Source organism: Lissotriton helveticus, chromosome 10, assembly GCF_964261635.1.
Source record: "Lissotriton helveticus chromosome 10, aLisHel1.1, whole genome shotgun sequence".
Lineage (NCBI taxonomy): Eukaryota > Metazoa > Chordata > Amphibia > Caudata > Salamandridae > Lissotriton > Lissotriton helveticus.
In genome coordinates this window covers 1,100,513,414-1,100,531,712 of record NC_136071.1, presented here as the reverse complement: position 1 = coordinate 1,100,531,712, position 18,299 = coordinate 1,100,513,414, and the positions used below count along the sequence as shown (strand labels likewise).

The following is an 18,299-nucleotide window of genomic DNA, read 5'->3' as shown; positions in this document are numbered from 1 at the left end:
GAATTGAGGCGGATGCTTGGATGCATTCCATGAAGACTTTGCTAGCAGGGTGCTGCTGATAAGTTCTTCCTGAGCCCTACATTTGATAGATGATAGGGATGGAGGGTAGGACTGCACTTTCTATTTTTCAAGGTGAGGAAGTTTCTAGAGCAGGCTTTCCATTTTGTCTAACCCGGATTCCCCCTTTAGAGACACTGATGACAGCCAAGTGCAGAAACCCTGCACTTCATTGTGCCTTTGGTATGGGTGCTTCAGTTTGGGGACCACCTCAGTGCTTTTTGCTGTGAGAAGCATCATTCCTCACAAAAGCTGTGCCTGGAGAGCAGCCTGAGGAGAAGACCTAACAAGAGAAGCAACCCCAAAGGTTCTGGAGTCTGAGACATTGGATCCACATCCCCTGTCTGGAAAATGTGTTTAAAAGTGGCATCTAAGCCACCCCACTTTGTTCATGCCCCTAGGTCCTCTTGACCAAGGAAGGCGGTGCTCTGCGGGGTTCCCAAAGAGCTGTAGTGTACCCTTGGCTGGTGCCTGGATGACAGCCAGCCTCCCAGAGGTGAGCGAACATCTGCATTTTTTGGTGGAGGAGCTGAGGGTCTAGCTGGCGCCTCTATGCCTGCCTGCGGAGAGAAGGGAAGGGGTGTGTCTGGCCCTGCAGAAGGAGAGAGTGTCAAGTAGGAGAAGACCCGGGCTTGGAGCACCTAGAGAAGGCAGGTGGCATCAAAGGACCTTGTAATTGTGTGTAGGTTGATTGTTGAGTTTTGAGCTCCGAATCATGCTTCCGCCATAATTGCTGTGGGAGCCCTCGTCAAGGGTCTCCCGGGTGAGAGACTGCAGGCTGGGATCAGCAGGTGTAGCGCCACGAGGGGGAATCATGACCAGCATCATTACCCTAGATACTCAATTAAATTGTACAATATTTGTGACTGCTATAATAGGAAATAGTATTTATTTTGTAAAAAGGCAGTGTGTGCGGAGCAGTGAAAGTATTTCTTTTAGTTCAAATTGTTTTTATTACTTTGTTCAAAAGAAGAAAAAGAGACCAACAACTAAAATACATTGGTGAAATCAATTAATCAAAGGATGCAATATAAAATGCATCAGTATATAGGGGCATACATACAGTGGTGGCCGCCACTAACAAAGGGCAGTGGGGCGGGTGGGAGGGGGCGGCGAGCTAATAATCATTTTTTGGAATACGTACCTGAAGCCTCCTGCATCACATCACTGTTGTGTCCTCTTCCTGTTCTCAGCAGCAAATGGGACAGACTCCCATCCAATTTCTGTGCTGCAGAGCAGCGTGGGGAGTGGCCTGAGCGGGCAGGAAAAATACTCCGGTCATGGAGTCTGTGAGGTTTCTCCAGCCCGGCTGCTGAATACCAAAGGGGATGATGGACGGAGCGTTTGAGCAAATCAAACACTCACCCCCAGTCAATTGATCTGGGTTTAATCCATCATCATTCTTTAGCTCACTCCACCACCCCAGTTCAGACATGGCCATATGAAAATCAGTCTGACCCTGAGCCTCATGGGAACAGTCCAGCCCGAACTGTCAAGCCATGTCTTTCCTGGGCCAACAAGCATCCTGGGACTGGTTTGGGGTCAAAACCCTCATCAGCCAGGCTATCTTGAATCCAGTTGCAAAGTGAGCAAGGGACGCACGCCATGTCTTCCCTGGACCGGAAACAAGCATCCTGGAACCGGTTTGGGGTTCATAACCCTCATCAGCCAGGCTATCTTGAATTCAGTTGGAAAGGGAGCAAGGGACCCACGTCTGGGCATACCCTGCCAACTTAGGGCAAACAAAGCGATACCAAAGGGGATGATGGACGGAGCGTTTGAGGAGCGTTTGAGCAAATCAAACACTCACCCCCAGTCAACTGATCTGGGTTTAATCTATCATCATTCTTTAGCTCACTCCACCACCCCAGGTCAGATTAGGCCATATGAAAATCAGTCTGACCCTGAGCCTCATGGGAACAGTCCAGCCCGAACTGCCAAGCCATGTCTTCCCTGAACCAGAAACAAGCATTCCTGGGACCGGTTTCGGGTTCATAACTCATCAGCCAGGCTATCTTGAATCCAGTGGAAAAGTGAGCAAGGGACCCACGTCTGGGCATACCCTGCCAACTTAAGGCGAACAAAGCGATACCAAAGGGGATGATGGACGGAGCGTTTGAGCAAATCAAACACTCACCCCAGTCATCTGATCTGGGTTTAATCCATCATCATTCTTTAGCTCACTCCACCACCCCAGTTCAGACATGGCCATATCCAAATCATTCTGACCCTGTGCCTCATGGGAACAGTCCAGCCCGAACTGCCAAGCCATGTCTTTCCTGGGCCAACAAGCATCCTGGGACTGGTTTGGGGTCAAAACCCTCATCAGCCAGGCTATCTTGAATCCAGTTGCAAAGTGAGCAAGGGACGCACGCCATGTCTTCCCTGGACCGGAAACAAGCATCCTGGAACCGGTTTGGGGTCCATAACCCTCATCAGCCAGGCTACCTTGAATCCAGTGGCAAAATGAGCAAGGGACCCACATCTTGGCATACTCTGCCATCTTAGTGAGTACCCCTTTGGGATCGCTTTGTTCTCCATAAGTTGCCCCCCAACCCCGAGTAGCCTGTGACTGCTCGCTGCCCGGGCAGTCAAATGCACAAAGGGTTGTACTTGTGCCAGTTTTCAAAGGCTCAGAAGGATGGACCCTAGACCACCAGTGGCAAAACAGCTCAACCAGCATGGGTTGGGCCCAGCAGCCCCTAACTTCTCTGATACCCCACAAGCGGGGTCTGACACTCAAATATTACAAACATGTAAAAACATTGATATAAGCAGTTTGTGTTAAACAATATAAGGAAAATTGACTCTAAGCCAATGTTAATTTATTTCTATTTAAAAATAACTTTAAACATGTGAAAAAAGCATGGAGACTCAGTATCAGAACCCGATATGGAAGGAAACATATCATTTCAGAAAATAGCAGTAGACCAGCATACAAATTTCACGAAAAATAGAATAGAAAGGCTTTAAAAATGAAAGTGTGCATTAAGTTTAGGAATGCAGTAGTCTACTACGGCCCTAACCAAGTGAGCAGGAAGCATGCAAAATTCCCAGTGGAATCTGCAAATAAACAACGAAGATGGGAGACAGCATGTCCTAGACCAGAGAAGCAAAGCAAAATGACATTTTCAGCTCAGACAGACCTTAAGTAAAACTGTGTTTGGGAATCCTTTACAGAAGGGAAGGGCTGTCCAGTGTATCAACAGGGGGATTGTTGCTGGGGCCATGCTGCTTTAAATGCTGTAAGGCCACAGTGTTGGTTTAGGCAGCTGTATTGTGGGTGTTCACATTCCTCATTAGCAGAACAACATCTGTATTGCAGCTCCTCCACCCCTCTTTGACCTGAAAAAACACACTGGTCCCTCTGCACAGCTCTTGTTCACAGTCTGAGGGTCTCTCGGGGACATGTAGCCCCGGCTGCTTGAGTCTTCTCGGCCAGGCCCTCATGTACCTGGCGGAGCAAAATATCTTGGGATACAGGGGATTGGGTGGGTGGTCGGCACTTTTTAGTGAATGGCATTGATGGTAGGGGAGGGGCTCTGGTGTTTATAAGCAGTGCGACTGGAACTATGCGTCGGTGGAGTGCCAAATTATGTGGCAGGTTGGAGTAAATTATGCGACAAAAGAGATAATTATGCGCCACATTTTGGGATAGTATTACTTCATTAGTTTGACATTTTTAGGTTGAGTATTCAAGACCTCTTGTATATACTTTAGTATATACTTATATGTGTATGTACTTTGTGGGCTCTGGAGAGCAGCCCTAGGACTTGTCTGCTTCCGCTTACAGACTTTTTTTTTCTTTTCAACTGCCTGTATTTAACTGTCTTGATAGAAAACGACCAGTAGAGGTCAGTAAAATACCAGAATTGCTTTCTACTACAGGACTTTCTTTTTTAAAATGTTCTGGCACCTGCCTCTATTTAACTTTCTTGATAGAAAACGTCCAGCAGAGGTCAGTAAAATACCAGAATCACGTTAGCATTCTCTCAATTCCAGTGCATAGAAATTGTCTTCCACGAGCACCGGCAGACAATCATTTTTTTTTTCAAATCTTGTATTTTCAGTGATATGACCACCGAGGGCCCTGATTTTATATTAAAAACAGAGCTTTGGATTATACCATTTCCAGCTGAAAGGCAATATTTCTCTCCATGTGTTCCCATACCTTGCGTTTGGTGCTTACTTTCCCTCCATGTTGAGAATAGTAGATGTTTCAGCACCGAGGCTAATGTGCTGCATAGCTAAATACATATAAAGTCCCAAAGGCGAGACCGATTGCATTTCAAATGCTTGTTAACACTGTCTGGGAATTAGTTGTACCTCTTTAGTACCAGTGTAACACCCACATATTAAAATAAGCTGCAAAAAGATGTCCGGTCAACGTTTGCAAAGGGCCTTGCACTGCGAGGTAACACAGGTTGTGGTGTTTTTAGTAATGTTTGAACCGCTTGAGCTAAAAACAAAAAAATGTTTGATGGATGAAATCGCCACGGCCGCACAATCGCATAATTCCAGTGGCCCTGCTTATAAGTTAGAGGCTGGCACAGAACTTACTTGTTTGGGCTTAGAAGAACCCATACTTTCATAGATCAATCTGAAGCCAAAAGGAGCCACAGGAGCTGACTCAGGGGGCAATAGTTGTAAAATAGTCCTTCATGCAGTTCGAGGAAAGTACTTAAGTGGATGTGGAGGGATTAACCTTAACAGCCAACACCATTCGGTGAGTAGTAGAAGCTAGTTAAGTAGATCCTCTGGGTGCTTAAATCAATAGAGAAATGACCAGAGGAGGCGCTTCTGGTGGTACTTTGTATTCTCACCATCTGTAAAGCTTTGGAAATCCGTGAACGCCGCAGCAGAGCACGCGATGATGCAAGCAATGTACATGATGACACCGGCCCTTGGTAGAAAGCCCCTCTGGCGCTCTCGATGTGTGGTGCACACAATGGGCCCTATTCACGAAAATAAATGTCAAAGCGCGGTAGAGATGTATATCTGTGCTTGAGTGTACTTTTACGTCTTTTTCCATTCCCAGTGGTAGGCCTGGAAGCCTGTTCAAGCATACAATAAGGATTATCATGTGACCTTCCCAATGTGCTCCTATTCCTGTTGAGTATAGAATTCCGCACAGGAATGTGCAGTCCCTCCCTCCATATGCATGTTTGCGGGCCACACTTGTGGGTCAACCACTCCTTGGAACTAGTGCCTCGGGGAGAGGAGTTGGCCTTACGGCTAGGGCACTCCACCTCGGGCCTGGAGGAACTGGGTTCGAGTCTCGGTAACGACGCCAAAACCTCCTGTGATTATGGGCAAATCACTTAATCTCCCCGTGCCTAAAATGAAAGTAACTGGAAAACGTAAAAATGTAACGTAACTGGAAAAATATGTAAAGCGCTCTGATACCTGATTCGGTTCGGGTCTACTTCGCGCTATATAAAACTCTGCACAGGAAGCATCAGCAGCGTCGTGATTGGTCTGAGCGGCCTGTTTGGCCCCTCAGGCAGTACCTGGGAGCCTGGGCATGTTCTCCACTGGCCCATGCAACACAGCCAGGTGCAGAACATGCTAAGGCCGGCCAAACAGTCATGCGCACTTAGGAAATGCAAACTAGTCCTCACCCTGATCTGGCGAGTTGAGCTCCGCCCACTCCGTCTCCGAGTCCCGTATAGAAAAATCAAATGATAATAACGTCTTGTTATCAACATTTTATTTTTATATTTTGCACTGCTCAAAGAGCAGTGGAGAGACTCTTCTCCGCCCGTTGCGGATGAGACGCCACTGTTTGGAGCTCCCACAGCCCGTCCCTTGATTGCGGTTTCCTATTGCAGCTCCTTCTCCACCCTCAAGGCATAACTGCATTTACCCCTGCCAATAACACCTTTGTAGATTTCTCACAGATGTAAAAAGATATTTTCAGTCATAAACCTGTTCGGTGTGACTGCCTGCATTCACTGCACTCTTTACAGTGTCAAAAATTACTATATTGCGCCTTTTCTTTAAACAGTTTATTTTGAGGTTTTTGTAAAGGGCAGTCCCAAAGCTCTTACAACAAACACACCCTTAACACTGCACCCCGACCGTGCTCAGCACTGCCGAGTTTCCCAGGCCCATATGTGACCTAGCTGCTTCAGTCCAAGGTTTTTTCTTTGAATTCTGGTACTTGTAGTCTTTTGTACTCCATTATAAGACCAGGTCTAAAAGTCCCAGAATTCAACGAAAAAGAAAACTGAACTGGAGCTGCCCTTCAGAATCTTGGCACCTATGTGTGCTGAAAGCTCAACTTAAGACCATGGCTGCACAAAACCCAATAAAACACAAATTAACAGCTATACCACCCTTTCCCTTTCACATGGAGGTATTGTCTAGGATTGTCGTTGCTGTAAACTGGTTTTAAAAATGTACAGGCGTGAAACACATTACCTATAACATACATCCTTTCTCCTGCTAACTCTGACACTTTCTGGCATGCGTTGTCACCTACCCCTCTTGGAAGTTCACTCCTCATTGTAAATTTGTATTTTTTTCTCCCTGTACATTCCTCACTCCTGCGTGCCTTGTTGGATTTTGTGTCTGTGTAACCTTCATTTTTAGTCTCCTGTTTTTCTTTGTAATATTTTATTGTGTTCCACTGTTGTCTTGGAACGTAACTGGCTCTATTGTACAGCGCTCTGACACCTTTGGGTAATGTCTGCGCTTTATAAAAATGCACAAAATAAAATAAAAAAGTAGTTTTCGCCTCCTTGTGTGCTCCCGCCCACTCTGAACTGAGATGTTTACGTTTGTTCTTGTGCCTGTGTCTAGCATATTTTGCAGTATATTACCCCTGAATGTACTTTGTTTTTCTCTTGTAACCTGCACACTTGTCACTCTTCCCTCATGTATTGCACTGTTTGCTACCTCATGTATTGTTTGCTCACAATTGTCACTTTTACCTCATGTAACCTATCGTCTGCTTTTGTAATTTGTTCATTTGTCATTTTTCTGTTCCTATTGGGTAAAGTCCGCGCTATATAAAAACGCATAAATAAAATAAAATAAATAAATGTTCTGCGCCTTGAGGTGGCACCCAGCGCCTTCTCACGTCCAGCCCTTCATTCTCCTGGTGCCCCGCCCCCTCTCTGCCCCCCTCCGTCTCCTCGCCCCTCTGAACAGACTCCTTGTTAATAAGAACCAGGTTGTGGCGGAATGCGGCCGGCTGCTGACAGCTCGCTGAACCTGAGAGCCGCCCGCTCGGATGTTTCCTGCCCTTGGCAACCGCGGCCCCCTCCGGCTCCCTCTGCAGCCCGGCGCTGAAAGAGGAGAGAGCCTGGAGGGACTGACCCTCCCGCCCCGGAGTGGAGGTCGGGGGAGGAGGGGTGGGGTAGAGGGACCCTGCGGGCTCATGGAGGGATGGACTGTACCACTGCAGCCTCCCCCCCCCCTCCCCGAGGAAGGAGTGCGCATGGCCTCATGGGTAGTGACACAGTTTGCTGCATGTGGCATGAGAACAGCGGCGTAGCTATCAAAGGTGCAGCATGTGAAGTTGCACCGGGGCGAGAGCCAGAATGCTGAGTGGACCCACTGAACCCTGACTATTGCTGTGTTTCAGTGCATGAGCAGCACAAAGGTGGGGCGCTGCGTCCGTCAACAATAAATGCAGGGCACAAGTCCTATTAAATTTATTTTCAATAAAATACTTTGAAATAAAAAAAAAGAAGTGGGGGGACTGACAATATGCAAATGACCTCATGACGTCACGTGCTGAACGTGTCTGAAAATTACACCGGGACGTTCAGCATATTTCTGTGGGGCCCAGCTTCTTGGCAGGGGGGACGGCGTCCACCCTGTGAAAAGTGGGGGGACGCCGTGTACCTGCGTGTACCCCCAACTCGAGCCCTGAATAAATGGTTCAATTGGTGGAATTGAGGCCCTTGTGCGGTGTGGTCAGCTGGTGACAGGGATACCTGGACTGTAGGTTGGGTTCGCGCGCGGCACGAGCACTGTCACCGCGTGCCGTTTGGCAGCACAGCTGCCTGTCCGAGGGTTGCCGTCACTCAGAGTGGCTAGTAGTGTGGTTGCCAGTGACCCCCTGGCATTGGTGTGGGCAGTCCTTGAGTAATTGGTGATTTCTGTTTTATTTTGTCTCTGTCCTTTTTGTTTTGTTTGGGCCACTTCTCCCAGCTTACACCTATTTCTGGTGGCGCACTGGGCCTGAAAAGTCTTGCCCCAACACTAGAGAAAACGGATAGGCGGGGGTCACGGCCGGACAGAGATTGTAAACCAGCCCTGGCAATTAGGTCGGACCCAGCGGGAGGGGGGTGCTGGTGGGAAACACTGCTGCTGCTTTTGTTATTTTGTTACAGGGGCCAATATTGCAGTACTGTGTAAAACCGTCCCTCAGTGAGAAAAAAAAAAGCAGACCTAACTGGTCCAAGACCGCCCCCACCCTTCCGGCCCACCGGGAAAAATGTCTGGCCCTGGCCGGGGTACACCCCTAAAAAAAAAGTAGACCTAACTGGTCCAAGACGGCCCCCACCCTTCCGGCCCACCGGGAAAATGTCTGGCCCTGGCCGGGGTACACCCCTTCCCCTATGGTTCCCCGTGAATCTGCGATGAGCCTGGTCTTGGGCCTCTCATTGCAGCACAGTGGAGAGCACTTGTGGGCGGGGCGTGCACTGCCACACTCGTACAGGGACGGGCAGGCAGAGTGGTACAGCAGCTCTTGATGCCGGGGGCCACGTGGCTCTAGAAGTAAAAGCTGGTGCAGCGGCAGACGGGGCACACCCACCTCACGCAATGTTGGTCTGCAGCACGCAGTGCAGGACGAGGAACCAGTTGTGGTCGGCATGACTCGCAGGTGGGGGAGCGGGTGGGGGGGGGTCGCGCGGTGGGTGTTAAAAATAATAATAATTGTACCTTCCCGGTCCTGCGCCTTCTCCACTCCCGGCCGGGTCCCGCGTTTTCCTGGAACAGGAAGCAGGCAGAGCAGGCAGCCTCCCTCCCCTCCGCTAAGCCAATCACAACGCTGCAATGGCAGAGTTGTGATTGGCTGGGACGCTGACCACACAGGTGTCTTTGGGGAGGCCATTTTCTCCGTGTAGGCTGCATGCAGCCTACATGGAGAAAACGAAATGCAGAGTGAGTATGACTGGTTTGGTCGGCCCTGGGACTGCCCAAAAAGTCAGCGCCCTCAGCAGTGGGCAAGCCACTCCTCCCCTGGACTCCAGCAGACCCGCCCACCCCCAACCAAACCCTTCTGCTTTCTCACAGTCCAAGAAGCAGAAACATAAAATGTTAGTTTTACCATTTTATGTTTCTGCTTCTCGCACTGTGAGAAAGCAGTGGGCCGACGCTCCTCCGCCCTAATGGAGGAGCCGTCGCTGCGAGGAGATTAGATGTGCTGAGAGTGATGTACCCTGTGGCCTGCCGTCAGACCGGGAACAGGCCATGGGGTGTGACCGCACTTGTGGTCCAATTGCGCTTCCCCGAATCAACAGGCGGGCCGCTCTGGAGTTGACGGGCAGAGACTCTAACACCCTACTCGTTGCCAGAGTAGAGTAGAGTTGTTCACTTGTTCTAGGCCCTGGGACAGTGGAGGAAAATAAGGACAAAGAGACACTTCTTTCCCTAACGTAGCCACGCCCATGCGCTTTGGTTAACACTGCACGAGGGAGCACAGGACTCATCCAAAAACCCACAGGTTTGTAGATGACACTTTTAAGACCACTTTGCGATGTGCCGCAAGGAGGTACAGTACATGCCCTAGGGCCTTTGGCAACATTGCTAATGCCAGTGCTTTCGAGGGGAGGGGCTCGTGGCATTCCCATAAAAATGGGGACTGTGTCTTGATTTGGCCCTCCCAGGGAATACTTCTCCCCAGTGTGCTCAGCTTTGGCTCGTCACCTGATGGGCAATAATCTGAACCTTCCCAAAAAAAGTATTCTGTAGGCTAAAAGGTAATATTGTGCTAGATGTATTTAATACTGTGACCTCATAGCACCACTTGGGTCAAACACCTTCTCACCATGATTTCGACTACCCTGACACATTTTGGAGCACACAGTCGCAAATACATTACTAAAGCTTGGTGTGGCAGCACACAGGTAGCGTATATTCCATTGACATGGCCACAAATGTTGCCCTGATGTGCAATTTTACAGGTAAAACTGTGTGGTGTACAAAATGTTATGTTAAGAAATTGTTTTTCAGTAAATATTTACTATTTGTATATCAGCAATTAAAGTGCCTTGAGTTGTTTTGATTCTGTTAAAATATTTGTTTACATCATACTTCAGAATAACAAAAAATGTGCTTCATTTTTGCTTTCCTAACTGCTGATTACATTTTGAGATGTGCAGTGTTATTTTACATGTATTTAAATGTGTTGGAAAAAACTCACAGCCTTACCTTTCACAGTCCATGTCCCCCTGGAATTTTGCCAGAGAGTTCACTTTACAAAATCGCCTAACTCTGCAGTCAGAGAAAGAGAAGTAAACACCAGTCTCCATATTAAAAGAACAAGCAGCAGCTTCTCAGAACTCATGGCCTCACATGTTCTCTGTCTTTGAATGCACAACAAATGTCCCAAAATATAAACAACATATAAAGGCATCTTTATTGTTCATTCACCTTCTAATCTCCTGCATGTATGTTTTGAGGTGCTGCAACACCTCTACAACCCTACATCTAGCACCTGTGTCCTGAGGTCGGAGGGTAGTTGGGTTAATGAGCTTTGCTGTCATAAATATATTTGATTCTGTTGTTCTTCGCAGTGGGCCGTGCTTAATTTGAGCCTGTGGTTTGTACTTAATTGGTTTCCAGCATTGGAACTGGCACTTAATTGACAACACCGCACTTATGACAGTCTGCCACATGGTGGCGCTGCTCATCTAATTTATAGATGAACAGAACAATGGTTGTTTACAAGTACAAAATACTTTAAAAATTACTAGTACCTGCCTCCCCAGCCATTCCTTTAGCTTTGGGCCCCTGGAATAATCTGAACTGTTGCACTTGCAGGCTAGAAAGATGGTTGGTTAGGTTGTTTTGGCAGCGATGACAGGTGAGGGATGGTGCAAGCTGCCTTGGCCTCCTCATCATGGCCCTACAGGGGTCTCCAACTAGTAGCTCATGAGCTACTGTAGCTCTTGAGCTAACTCTGAGAGGCTCACCTGTGTGCAGCCCAGCTTATTAAATTAGAAAGATTTTGCTTGGTTGAATTAATATACATATAAAGAAATTGAAATTATACTGCACTAATAATATTACTAGCTGTTAATGTGTTTTATTGAACATAAGTAGCTCTCAGTATAGAAAAGGTTGGAGACCCCTGCGGCCTAGCACTTATTATTTTACAAATTAAGCACTGGCAGTTGGTGTGTTTAAAGAATGACTAGATCAGGGGGGGCGTGGCCAACAGCATGGCCGGGTAAGACGTGCCTCAGAGAAGCTCCCGATGAGCTGCAGCAAAATCCGACAATACTAACAGCCCAGACTCCCTAAGACAGCGAATGCAGGGTCGAAACGGTCAAGGAGCCCACGGAGGGGAAGAAACCCCTGAATCCCGCCGTAGCAGCAGAAGAAATTAGACTTTGAAGACCGGCCGCGCGGAATACCTTTAGCAAGATGGCGGCCGGCTGCCTTCCGACGGGCCGAGTAAAGTAGTGCCCCGGCCTCGGACTTCGTAGCAGACGGGCCCTGAAACTAGCGAAGGCGAGTGGGAAGGAGTAGCGCTAATGCGACAAGCCGTGCTCTGAAAAAGTGGCCTCACGGACGCTGGGACCGGCCGGCGGAGGCGGACCCCTGGGAAGCGCATGAATCCTGTCCGGGAGGTGGCACGAGCCGTACGCTAGGCCGCAGAGAGGCCGTGGGGTAAACACTGACACGGCTCAGTCGAGTCGCGTAGGTGGGAGACAACAGAGGAGAGGAGGCACCCGGCGGACCCTGCCTGGCCACGCCGTGACCAACTACACAGACGGTGAGGCGATCCGGGAGCTGCGGTCGCGGGTGTGAGGGGGACTCGTGAGGCCGCGCCTCGGGAACTGGAGGTGGCGTTTGGTGGGCGGAAGGCGGCAAGACACCAGCGGATGGTCGAGGAGAGGCGGAATTGTGCACCTTAGGGCGGACAGCACCACGGGTAACATGCCCTATGTCTAACCACCAAGATATCCGGCAGGGAGTATGAGACCTGGTTGAGGCTGACGGGCAGAGGGCACGCCCACGGCAGCGATATCGCGCGCAAGTCTCAGAGCTACCAATACACACAATTGTATGGGCTGCGACACAGCGGGACTAGTGACACCTGTTCTGCAGCCCCCCCGGCGAGCCCCACATGTCCTGAAGGGAGAGGCCAGAAATGGAGGGCGCAACACTGAGGACACACAGCGTGGGGCCGGACCCTCACTGCGCCGCAGGCCGCCTAGGGACCACCCTAAATAGACACTTAGGGAAGACTGGGAAACGGCGCCACTGCAAGACGCGGAACGCTGGCGCCGCATGAGCAAGCAGGCACTGCAAAGTGATCAAGCGCCAAGGTGACCCCAACAACCCAGGGAGGCAGTGAAGTGCAATAGGGGGGGGACCTCCTACTCCACACCCACCCCACCAGCCGAAAGGCTGCCCTCAGCTACTGGAACGCGGACAGGAATACGGAACACATGGGGCTCTACTACAAGGCACACGGAAACGTAGGCGAAGGTTCATTGGCTGGAGAACAGAACAGTAATGTGACCCCGTCACATGTCCCCACCCTCACAAGCGTGATCCACGAGAATCGTTGCGCTCTCCCACCCTCCTCACACTCTCTCTCCCATGCGAGAGTCCAGCAGTCGGTGAGAGGTACGAGAGAGGCCCGTCCAGTGAGGGGGGAGCCCAAAGGAAGACGAGATGGGGAAAAGGGATCCAGTGGCTAAACCCGCATGGCAAGAGACCATGGATAACTATGCTACGGCCCGTTCGCAGAAGGATGCGATCCCGGTGGCCTCCGGAGCACGTTCTGATACCGCGATGCTGCTGGAGGCGATACAAGCATCTAGGACAGATATACAGGACTCAAGGGCAGCTCTGGAGGTCAAGATAGGAGAGGTAGGCTCGGAGGTGCTACTGCTGCGCCAGGACTTTCGGAATCTGACGGAGAGGGTGACGACAGCGGAGACGCTGATCGGCGAGGCGGAAGATTCCCTCACCCCCTCCGAAAGGACATGGCGGAACTCCAAGCGTCACAACTGCTATGGAACCGGGCAAGACGCAACAACCTGCGCTTCGTAGGTTTTAGAGAAGGCATCGAAGGGACGAACGCAGCAACTTATTTATACTCCTGGCTGCAGACAACGTTCCCACAGGCTCAATTCTCTAACTGTTTCGTCATTGAAAGGGCACATAGGGCACTGCTGGCGAAACCACGAGGGAGCGCGGCCACGACCAATCATCGCACGTTTCCTCAATTTTGCGGACAGAGACCTAATACTAAGAGAAGCCAGAAAGAAGGGGGAAATACGGTTCGAAAATACAAACATTATGATTTTCCCAGACTGCAGTCAGGAGGTACAAAAACAAAGACGCTCCTATGACAAGGTAAAAGCGAAACTGAGAGATCTGCACATAACATACATGCTGCTCTTTCCGGCGAAACTGAAAGTAATCTTTGAGAGCAGGACACACTTCTTCAACCGCTCGGAAGAGGCCTGGCAGTGGCTGGAGAAACGTCCTATACTCCAGGAGGCGGCGGAGGAAGGTCGCAGGATCAGGGACGAGATGGCAGCCTCCAACCTAAGACGAAGCCCCCCATGGACCCAAAGAGTCAAGAAACCACGGATCAGAAGACGCATGCAGACCACTCCATATCCTGGTCCCGGCACGTTGGGACCGACAAGACAGAATTCAGCAACTTCAGCAGGGAAAACAGCAGCATTGGGGTCCAGGTACAGTTGCCTTGCCAGTCCAAATGGCTCTGAGGAAGAAGACGACCCAGGTACCCGTACATCGGAAGGGGAGGAAGTGGCAGACCAATCCTTGCATCCCCTAGTGACCGCAATCCGAGAGTTGGAGCAGGAGGCAACCGGCCTAACAGAAGATCTGGACACTGGGACACAGGGCTCGCATTCCTGATGGGGGACAGGACTGAGATCTGAAGCAGCAGCTCATCGTTGAGGGGGCATGCAAGTTATAAACACCCCTTTACTTATTGTTTATTATCTATTTTTATGGTATGCACTTCATCTTTGCAGGTTGATCGGGCGGGGGAGGGAAACTTGCCCGCTCCGTAGGGTGCAACCGTAGGTTCATTGGGGGGGATCCAAGGGTGGGCGACAGACCCTCACCGCCAGTAGTCTTGGCTCTGCGGAAGCTGAGACTGAAGGGGGGGTGGTGGGGAGGGGAAAGGTGGGGCAGCTGCAGGTGTTGTCAGTTTGGGGGAGTTTGGGGATGGGAGGGGGGTGGAGGGGGGTGAAGGGGGTGTGGGGAAAAGTTCAGGTTATGTCAAGAACATCATCTACGAAGAGACAGGAGGGAGTTTTGTTCTTTAACATCTCAGGTAGGGCACGCACGCGCACAACACAGCAAATCCCACCACCGGCTGTAAGATGCCATCAGATCATATTCCACAAATACACTTATGGGTAACCCAGAACGAGAAACAGTACATGGGGGGGCTTTAAGGTGCTGACTTGGAACGTAAATGGCCTAGGCTGTAAGATCAAACGGGGCCTGGTCAACAACTATGTAAAGAGATCCGGGGCGGACGTAGTTCTCCTTCAGGAGACGCACTTGCAGGGCACTAAATGTGCCTTCTTGGCACGGGGGCAATATAAGGTCCTGGCTCATGCAGGGTTTACATCGGGCTCCAGAGGGGTGGCAATCCTGATTAAAAAAACATCCACCCATGAGAGTGGCACAGGTTTGGACTGATCAGCAGGGCACATACGTGTGGGTGCGCGGAATGTGGGGGAGGCAGGAATACACGTTTGTCTCGGCCTACGCCCCACCCAAACTACAGGCAGGAACACTGAAGGGAGTCTCAGATATCATCCTTAATACATCAGACACGATTCAAATTCTTGGAGGAGACTTCAATGACGTAATGAACCCCATGGTAGATAGAACAGGTGCTCGCGACAGACCGCAGACTGTGACGCCACTGGCCAAATCCATGACTCCACTCGGTCTCCTAGATTTTTGGCGATGGCTCCATCCAGACGCCAAGACATTCTCCTTCTTCTCCGGAGCACACAAGGTGTACTCCCGCTTGGACTATATTTTCATGGCACGGCAGGCATTACAGGTATCAGATTCCGCAGAGTACTGTGCCCGTGGGGTGTCTGATCACTCACCATTGCTCGTAGCAGTAGGTAGGAGGAAGAGGGTGGGGCCCAAAATACTTAGATTGTCGGCATGGGACCTACAAAACCCGGAAATCCTGAAGGGACTACGGGCGGACGTCAAAGTGTACCTGGCGGATAACATAGACTCGGTGGACTCCCGAGTAGTTCTTTGGGAGGCACTCAAGGTGGTACTCCGGGATAGGGCACACTGTAGACTTGCGGAGGACAGGAGAAAAGTCCAGGCCGAGCTACAGGCGCTGGAAGCACAGATACTGGCACTGGAAAATGAACACCTGCTTACCAGGGACCCAGGGAAACTTAGACGCCTCGCTGATCTGCAAGTCCAGGATAGGCAACTGGTTACAGGAGAGGCAAAGTCACAGGCATTGGCGACCCTACATCATATTTATGATGTAGTAGACAAATCTGGAAGGCTATTAGCATGGCTTAGCAGGAAAGAGAGAGACGATAGATGGGTGGAAAAGGTACGGGATGGCAGTGGCGGATGGGCATGCACGGATACCAAGATAGCAGACGCATTCGCTGAGTGCTATAACACCTTCTACCAAGCACGCGACTTAGGGTCCAAAGAGGATGCGCTGTACTATATGGCACATATCAACCTCCCGACACTTGAGGAGGCTGATCGCACAGACCTAGAGACGGATATAACCGAGGAGGAAGTCAGGGTCGCATTGACCAAACTTTGTACAGGAAAGGCCCCGGGCCCAAATGGCTTTCCCGAGGAATTCTTCAAGAAAATGGCAGACTCCCTGACACGCCACTTGTTGGGCCTCTTCCGTGACGCTGAGGAGGAGGGCCAGTTCCCACTGGACCTCCGAGAGGCCACAATTGTCCCAATCCATAAACAGGGGAAGCCAGCAGAGGACTGCTCGTCCTACCGCCCTATTTCTCTCCTAAACGTAGAGGCGAAGCTTTACGCAACAATTCTGGCCCTTCGTCTGAGACGGGTCATACCGGGGCTAGTCCATCTTGACCAAACGGGGTTCATCCCGGAAAGGGCAACTAGGTATAATATACTGAGACATGCATGGAGGGCAGAAGGGGCATTGCTTGAGGCGCTCCCCGAATACGCACCTTTAGAAGGCTGCCTGCTGCAGGACAGGATCCCCGAAAAGGCCGTATCCCTCGCCTACAAAACTATTATGAACAATCGACCTAACAGACTGGAGGGACTCCGGACTACATGGGAATAGGAAGTGGGGGACATGGATGACGTAGATTGGGGCACGGTGTTGATGCACTCCAGGGAGGTGGCTATCAAGTCGCGTCTCCGTTTGATCCAGTTCAAGATCTTACATAGAGTCTACTTCGATAGAGTGAGGCTTCATACAATGGGGAGAATACCCGACCCCTCCTGCCTACGCTGCGGTCATGATAGCGGAGATTTCCTACACACTATTTGGTCCTGCCCACGCATTCAAACATACTGGGGAGAGGTCCTTGTCGAATTGGGAGAAGTGCTAGGGGCAGACATTCCAACAGACCCGAAGCTCATACTCCTAGGGATGACCAATGATGTGGACTTAGCCCGTCCACTGCTGATCTTCCTAGCACTAGCCCTGGTAGTGGCCAAAAGGGACGTAACCAGGAAATGGGGAGCGCCAGATGCACCACAGCTGGGGGAATGGAGGCGGGGAATGGACCTTTACATGGCGGGCGAAAGGGTTAGATACAAAGCACGAGGGTGCCCGAAGAAGTTCCGTAGAGTGTGGGGTAAATGGAGACAATACCATGGACTAGATGGAGGACTCTAAGGAGACAGGAACAGTTGGCTATCTGATAACCATGGAGGGGAAGAGCATCTGGGGCGGAGAGCTCTTATTGGAAAAGACTTGGAGGATTACACGAGCTGCACATTCGGATGGTAGCATGTGGGTCTTAGACCAGCAGGGAGGTGGGAGGGATAAGGGGTTGGAGACGTGGGGATGCTGCTTGATACTGACATGCTTGTTATATGTTTTTCCTTGCTGCAAAACAATAAAAATGTATAAAAAAAAAAAAAAAAGAATGAGTAGATCAGCGGGTTATGGAGTTTGAAAGGTGTGTTGAAAGGTCTCTTCAGCAGTGATGTGTTGCTGCCTGGGTGATGGGCTTGTTCGTTGCATTAGGACCACTGGTGTTATGCCGTTCAGCTGCTGCACTTTATTTCCACATAATTGTGGATTTGCCACATGCTTTATTACCTGATGCGTAATTTGCAGATTTTAAAACATTTTGTATAGTTCAAATGGATCGAAAGTTACTAACTATGTTTTACAGCACAGAGGAATGCCTTTGCAAAGGTTGACCAGCCACCTTTCAGTTGCTTAATGCTGCATTTTTCTGTTTTTCTGGTACTGAGGTAAAACCTTTGCCCAGACAGTTTTACCATGTGTAGAAACAACAAAATACTGAAGTAATATATCACAAAATGTGCTGCATTACATCACATTCTTTGCAACAAAATTTAGAACATTCTGACGCACAATTTGTTCCTCCTCAGCACATGTTTGGTACTGTATATAAGCTCAACTACATTTACATTTACTGTGTCAACAAGGCACCTTTAGCTCTCTTCTAGATGGCGGAACAGTAACCTACAGGGATACAGGAATACCACCCACACAACAACAGCCTGGTAAGGCCTGTACATTAACTTCGTGACCAGGGCCAATGGAATTACTAGCTGCAAAACCGTACAGAATGGAAGGATGTCTAAAAGGGCCGAAATTGTGTCAGGAGAGTCATCCTCAAGTGGGTTTTGCAGCTAGTTATGCCTGGATCCTCTAGAGGATGCAGGCTGTAACCATTTAGTTCTTTTTGTCATAGTTCCATTATTGAGGAAACTGTGTAAAAAGAACTGGCATGGCACATACAGGTTGGGCATAAATGTCAGAGGTATCCATGAGAATGAATTAAATTATCACTGTAGATGACGTG

General features: G+C 49.9%; 1 protein-coding gene across 1 annotated transcript in view; it reads left to right on the top strand.

The window, feature by feature from the left end:
• LOC144784803 (Krueppel-like factor 8) overlaps nt 1-18,299 on the top strand; it is an 857,002-nt gene that overhangs the window by 109,153 nt on the left and 729,550 nt on the right. The gene's annotated exons all lie outside the window — the stretch shown is intronic.